The following is an 8,246-nucleotide window of genomic DNA, read 5'->3' as shown; positions in this document are numbered from 1 at the left end:
TGGAAATCCACCGCCCAGTTCACACTACCATCACCTGGTGGCAAAGCTGCACGAATCACTGTGTTGTGCAATATCGTCAACAGAAGGCACTAGTGTGAAACATCAAACGCATAGAAAGACGATGCGCGCGCCTCTGGTTGTGAAAGCCACAACTATGAAAATTGAAAATGATCGTTAAAAGCGTGGTCGATGGAAATTTTGCAAGTGTTACGTCTGTTTGTCTGTGTTTTAACTCCGCTGGTTTCGGTACATGAAGTTGACCATTTTTGACGTAAAAAAATACGAGAAATCGATTTATGCTAAATTCATTCACCGCACGGCACGGGAAGTGGTCCATTTTGCCCCATTTTGCCCATTTTTCATACAAGAAGAGAATCAAAATGTACTTTCAAACAACTAACACGACTATACTGTCGTGAATCGCATACTTGTCACATTTGCATAGGAAATCCGTAGATCGTTGAAAATAGTTGCAAGTGTAATTAGAGGTTAATAGAAATCATAAACATTTATAAAAGATCCTTTGAAATGCTTATTTTGTCCCATACGCCACAACAACTGCTGGAAATTGTGAATTCTATATAATTATGAATGGATTTTTAAGGTTAGTGATTTGAATTTGATTTTTTTTGCATAAACAAAAAGCGCTAAATCTGTTATCACCAAAATAATCTTCAGTAGTTGTCCAATTTGCCCCATTTTGCCCTATTATCATAGAAAAATGAGATTTAAATTGCATTTATAAAAAACAGATACTGCTATGGAACGTTGAAATTAGTTTTAGTTGCAATTGGAAGTTAACAGTTATCATGCGCATATATGAAAGATATTTTCCTTAACCTTCCGTAACTCGCGTGGTTGGCCACCACCGACAGCACCACGCCAATGCTGAATACAAAAGGCGAGATTTTTTCAACGTGTTGTACAAAATATAACAGCGCGATCACTCGAGGGTTAATTTACCCTAGGGGTGGTGGGGGTAAAGTGGACAACTTAAGCATTTTTGTCGTTTCCCGCGGAAATGTGGCCAAATCCGTCTGCTTTTCCGAGCAACATGGAAGGTAATGATATACAGTCGACTCTCCACATGTCGATGTTCTACATCTCGATATCTCTCCCTATCTCGATGGTTTGATTGGTCCCTTCAATCTGCATACATTTTACCTTTCTAAATGTCGATATCTCCTCATCTCGATATCTCTCTATCTCGATGCGATCTCGTTCGTTTTTGTTCGAGATTTTCTCTCCATATGTCGATATGCCCGTTTTTACAGGTTGCTAGATCTCGTTTCTTAGGTGCAAAACATTCTGGTAAGGTGAAGTGACATCTGTTTGTTGACGGTTTGTCCTAGTTACGGACGATTTTTCAATCTAGTGTGCATTACAAATTGGTTCTTGAGTTCGATCTCTCCCTATCTCGATGGTCCCTTCAATATCGAGATGTAGAGAGTCAACTGTACTCCAGAAATCTTGTAAGGGGTTGCATTTAAAAAATATTGTTTTCTTTGATTATTTTCTTCGCCAAATCGTGCATCAAAATAACGTGAAAAAAATGGTGGGGGTGAAATGGACAATCGATGGGGTAAAATGAACAAGTCAGTAAAAATTATATAACAGCATATTATTTCTATGTTTTTGAATACAAACTATCAAATTTCATACGATACCTTTATTTTGTTGTTTTCAAACTTTTAATACAAACTTTGAAACACACTCAAAAATTATTGTAAAAATAGTGTAAAAAACAAGCACTGTTTTGGATGAAAATTATATTCTGTTGATATAAAATATTTGTTTATATCTTTTTACTTCAACTACCTCACGATAGGTATGACGGTTGATGATTCTGAAGTTTGAAAAAACATTTATGAAATTTTGGTGAAATTTGAACCGATTGTCCATTTTACCCCCACGGTCTGATTTTGTTAAAATTATTTCAAAAACTTTTTTTTAGTAAAATATTTTTTTTTGTTTTAGGTCAAATATACTCTTCTACGTGGACTTTATTGGTTTAGAGTGTAAAACTTGTAATAATTTGAAAATAACTTACGAGAAAACCTTAGCAATTATAAGCAGATTTTACATCATTTCCGATTTTTCACGTGATTTTTAAAGTTTTTGTCATCTTGAAGATTTGATTTTAATGTTCAAGATCAGTAAAAGTATAATGAAACATGCTTAGGCATAAGCTTCAATCGTTAAAACATTTTGAAAAACTATAAAAGTCATGAAACTGTACCCTGTCCATTTTACCCCACCTGTCCACTTTACCCCCACCACCCCTACATTCCCCTAAAACTGCTGGATAATAACATATTTTCTATGGTTTAGTAATGTTGCTGGATGCCAAACATGAAGTCCTGAAACATCTTCGATATATACAAATGCGGTTTATCGATTTATACTAGAATCATTTTCGGAATGGTATGAACACCCGGAATGGTCCATTTCACCCCAATAAGCCGTGATTTTTTGTCATGTAATGTATATATTAATTTGCCCTAATTTTTTGTCATGTAATGAATAAATTAATTTCCCTTATTAGCATTGGTACTGAAACAAATGTTATCAAAAAGACATATAATATATATGACTTTTTCCATAATTTCAGCTTTAGATGGGGAATTAAGGGTATAATAAGCATTTTATGAAATATGTCAAATATGCACTAAACTAAAGTGACCAGACGTCCCGGATTGTGCGGGACAGTCCCGGATTCAAGATTTCTGTCCCGCACGACCAGGCGTCCCGGAAATGTCCCGGATTTCATCATTTGCTAAGATAAATGTAACTTGATCACATTTTTCACAAAGTTACATGAAAACGTATTTTAATAATGTTAAACTTACAGTATATGAGAACTCATAAAAAATGATAAAGCGCAAGGTTTTTTGGACCTTTTTAAGAGGTGTTTGTGATGCTCTCTTGCAAGGAAGCTTGATTGATTTAAGAAATATATCCTGAAAATGATTCTTTTAATTCATAAAGAACTTCTTGATTCATACGGGCATTTCATAGTCTTTTTGTAGGAATATTTATTCAGTAGAATCACATTGGTTAAGGTGAAACGGGACGCCGTGTTATTTTTCCTATCTTGCCTCTCTTTCTAACAATTTGCCTCGCGGTTTTGAAGATGGTAATCTCGAGTTCTATCACACTGAAGATGTTGAAAACCAATCAGCATATGCACTGCAAGTGAGCATACACAATGATAGAATTTTGTTGCAAAATATGAAGTAGAATCTGAGATTACCATCTTAGTAGCCACAGAGCAATGGCGGATATTTCCTCGACCGTCCCGTCCGCCCTTAACGGAACCCCTTCAGGATTTGGATGTTATTTTTTCGAAATTTGTGTAAAGAAACACGAGCAATTTGTTGCACAATTTGGCTGCATTCGTGATAGAAAGAATGTATGACACTTCTTCTGTTGAAGTTGCTGCCAGAATTTGCAACGAAGTTTTGTTGTAATTCCTTTAAACAATTTTGAGGTATTCTAATATTCTAAAATCTAATGAAAATACTAGTAATGTTTTTGAAGAATTTTTTATAGAAATAATTGATTGAACTTCTGAATGATAAAATTGATTTTTTAAAGTATTTGCATGTTTTTTTCTAAAGAACTTTTGTCTGAAATCTTATAGCAATGTTTTTTTTTATTTTATTTTATTTTTTTTATCTGTATTAACGAGATTTTTAGCCCAAGGCTAGTTCATCTCGGGACCCACGCTTTACTTCCCTTCCGAAGGAAGAACTCACATTTGGCGAGTTTGTCGGGAGTGGGATTCGATCCCAGGTCCTCGGCGTGATAGTCAAGTGTTCTAACCATCACACCAGGTCCGCTCCACTATAGCAATGTTAATGTTTTCTTCGGGGTTTTCTCATAAAACCTGGCGATATTCATGTTGCAATTCATAACAGAATTGTCTGAAATCATAATTCATGAAGATAACTTCACTTTTAAAATTCAAACAAGATTCGTTGCTCTAAGAATTTTAAATTTCAAAAATTGGAAATGGTTTTCAATTTAAAAAATAAAATCTCACCCCTGCAAAAAAAAACAGGAGAACTCGTGAAATACAAATTTATTTTATGAGTGGGCACTCCGAATGACTATTTTACATTTTTAAATCGTGTATCGAGCACGATGTTCAAGGAAATAAAAAAATACCGAAGGCAAAAAAATGACTAGCACAACTTTGTAGATTTCAAGTTGTTAGATTTTGTCCCGCATTAGGACAAAAGATATCTGGTCACTTTACACTAAACTGATTGAATAGGGCGTCTTAAAGCACCAAATTATACAGGTCGGACTCGATTATCCGGGTGACTCCACAATTATTTCACCCCGGATAATCGAATCACCCGGATAATCGAGCCATGCATTTTTTTCTTATATGTTTGATGTTCTTCAATTAAAAATTGTTCGTTAAACATAGAAGCTAACATACATGACGTTGTAGTGCCCAAACTCAACGTCTAGTGTTATTATAAATATGTTTTTTGAAAATGAAATTTTAGCTAAAAAATGTGATAGAATAAAAACAATTTTCAAATAGGTTAAATCCTATTTGCAGGTGTTGTATTTGATGTTTATCACATTTTTTTAACAAATAGTAATCTGAAAATTTGTAAACAAAGCGAAAACAAACTTTCCCCGGATAATCGAGCCATTTTTGCCGGATAATCGAGCCCCGGATAATCGGGCCCCCGGTTAATTGAACCCCCGGATAATCGAGTCCGACCTGTATTTGAAATGCCTCATTCAATCAGTTGTGTGCATATTTGCCACAAATTATATTAAAATTAATGCTTATTATACCCTGAACTCCCCACCAGTCATATTTTTTAACTGTCCTTTCGATTACATTGGTTTCAGTACCAAAAGTTCATCAATTCGGACATAAGCACATGCGAGCAATCAATCAATCAATCAAAACGACAACAAATCAGGGCAAATTGGGGTAAAATGGACAGCTATTTGTAACCTCCCGAGAATGATTCTAAAGCTAATCAATAAACCGAATTTGCATATATAAAAAAAAATAACAGCAACCAGTGACATCACAAAGCAATACGAAAAATGTTATCATTCAGTAGTTTTAGGGGCATGTAGGGTAAAATAGGGAAAATATCTTTCATATATGCGCATGATAACTGTTAGCTTCCAATTACAACTAAAACTAATTTCAACGTTCCATAGCAGCATCTGTTTCAAATAAATGAAATTTTAATCTCATTTTTCTATGATAATAGGACAAAATGGGGCAAATTGGACAACTACTGAAGATTATTTTGGTGATAACAGATTTAGCGCTTTTTGTTTGCGCAAAAAAAATCAAATTCAAATCAGTAACCTTAAAAATCCATTCATAATTATATAAAATTCACAATTTCAAGCAGTTGTTGGGGCGTATGGGGCAAAATAAGCATTTCAAAGGATCTTTCATAAATGTTTATGATTTCTATTAACCTCTAATTACACCTGCAGCTATTTTCAACGATCTACAGTCGTGTTATTTGTTTGAAAGTACATTTTGATTCTCTTTTTGTATAAAAAAAAGGGCAGAATGGGGCAAAATGGACTGCTTCCCGTGCCGTGCGGTAAATGAAATTAGCACCAATCGATTTTTCGTATTTTTTTACGTTATAAATGGTCAACTTCACGTACCGAAACCAGCGGCGTTAAAAGATCCGTTTGGGTCGATTTTTCCCACTGTGCGGTGGTTGAATGAAAACGCCCACGTGCTCCGTCCCGTTAGCTGCGAAGTATAAATCAAGCAAGCCGTGCTATAATCGTCAAAATATTGCAAGCCCATTCGAAGCTCTTACCGTGGAAACTTAGGCTGCCAATCAAACAATTGCATTATGGCCAAAAGTTTTACAAAAATGGCGTCTCTTAGAATTTATTATATTCTACTTACACACTTAAATTCAGAAATTGATCTCGGTAAACGGTTTACCGAGAATCCAACAGCTGATATCTCGGTAAAATATTTGCTGATTCTCGGTAAAATTTTTACCGAGATTTCGGTAAACCATTACCGAGTCTCGGTGAACTTTGCCGAGATCTCGGTAAAAAGTTGGATTACCGAGATTTCGGCAAAGTTTTAACGACATCTCGGTAAAACTTTTACCGAGATTCACTAAAAATTATTACCGGGTTCTCGGCTGTTGGATTCTCGGCAATCCGTTTGCTGAGGTCGGCGATTTAATTTAAGTGTGTAGGTTTACCTTAATTTCAATGTATTTGCTGAATATCACAATTAGGGTAACATTTGGCAACAGAGACGTGTAGGTGTTCATCTAATTCCGATTTTGAAAAGGAACAAATCATGTACATTAATGGCATCGAGTTCAGTTCTGTGCCTTCATGAGACACAGATGGTCAAGTTGCTCCATAACATGGAGGAAAAAAGGGCCCGGCTAGCGAATTAATTGGGAGTCGTGGGTTCGATTCGCAACGGAGCACGTGGATTTTTTTTTTTTTACAATTCAAATCTCAATTAGTTAATTAAATACGTGTTTCTGTTGTGTGCATAAATAGCAAAGCAACTAAACGTATTCAAGGATTGCCTTGATGATCGCGACGTTTAATCATGATAATATATAATCAAAGGTTTACGTACGCTGTTAAGTGAATCTTGTCCAAGATCTTGTCTTGTTGTGCCAGCAGCCGGTCAGCCCGTAATGAACACCAATTTTTCAAGGTTGGATGCTGGGTTCCTGTAGAGGGCATCGAGCTCGGACATTGTCATCCAAATACGGCTTGACCACATAAATGCCGGCCACCATGCTGTCGATGATGCGCTGGAAAGCGCCTGGTGCCGATTTGATTCCAGGGGTTAATCAGAGCGAATAGGCCACGGCTCGGGCCAAGGTGTGTTGACCGACCTCGACGTATTTATCGGGTTGTTGTTCGGGATGACGTTGGTGTACAACGTTTAGCAAGCTGATGATCGGCATAGACCACAGAGATCGAATAGATCCCTAGTCTCGATTCTAAGAATGTTGAGTTCGCCGCAACTCAACGCCGCCAAAGCCCGACTGGGGGAATAGGGTGGTTCGAAGTGGCGTCATAAAAAAAAATCGCTAGTTGCATATTGATTGTTGGTATATTAACGTAGGACTTTGTCTCTCTTTTCTATGAGCCATTTTACGAGACGTTTCGGATCAGCTGATCGCTCATTTCATGAATGAAAATTCGACAGGAGGTTGCGCCCAAGCCCGTGAGTGTTAATATCAATATCAACACTGTTGTCGTTTCGTAAAATAGACTATACCTGGTGTCATTTCTTTACTCAGTTTTATGTCCTAATGTTGACGTTGTGTAGGGTGCCTGTACCAATTGTAGCACTACCTAAGGACAACTATTTTTACAAAAATAACGAGAAGACCAATGAATGTCATCAATATGTTAAAAGATAGCTTAGTTTTCATACTTTAGAGGAAAACTATAGAAATGGTGCCAAAACTACTTATTTAGTATTTATTGCGACATTCGCACCCATTAAGGCTCGACCCAAGTTCATTATTATCCAAGTCGAATTCCGCATACGACTTCGCAGCAGCTAACGCCTAACGTACACAAATTCGCTTGCATTCATGACCGGGTCGTCGGATGTGCATCAGGTAAACGAAAAAAGTTTGATTAAACGTTGCTGGGAATTGATAATTCAGCGGATTTTCAAATTATCACAAAAATCTAAACAGTAATGAGAAACCCAATATTACAGCGTGTGCCAATGATAGGAACCCTGTACCAGTTACGGTTACATTTTTAAACTTCGGTTCCTTTTCGCACTATGCATTCCTTATGGGATTAGCCATAACTGGTACACTATGATGAAAAAGGGTGCAAGCAAGCCGAAATTTTAAGGAAAATGATTTATTTCTACCATAGTTTGAGCAAAATGAGGAGTTTAAATGAGTGCAACCATCTTTTGTAAACGTGAACGGTTGTTTACAAAAATCTTCTTGTTGATTGACATCGTTAAAGAATGAATATGAACTATGGCGAATAATTGGTACTACATATAACCATAATTGGAACACTTACTCTTCTTTGTTCTCCACCATCAGTGTGTCCTGTTTGAGGTTGGCCACACGATGGCGTTTTTCCACGAGGTTCTTCGGGTGCGGTTGCGTCGACTTCCAGCTTCGAGATCAATCTTGCTCAGATGTCCGCATCCCGTGGTGATTGGAGTTCACAGTCGAAACGGAGCGCCTTGAATGGATCCGGAGTGA

The sequence above is a fragment of the Aedes albopictus genome, chromosome 2 (assembly GCF_035046485.1).
Source record: "Aedes albopictus strain Foshan chromosome 2, AalbF5, whole genome shotgun sequence".
In the NCBI taxonomy this organism is placed as follows: domain Eukaryota; kingdom Metazoa; phylum Arthropoda; class Insecta; order Diptera; family Culicidae; genus Aedes; species Aedes albopictus.
This window is presented reverse-complemented; position numbering follows the sequence as displayed.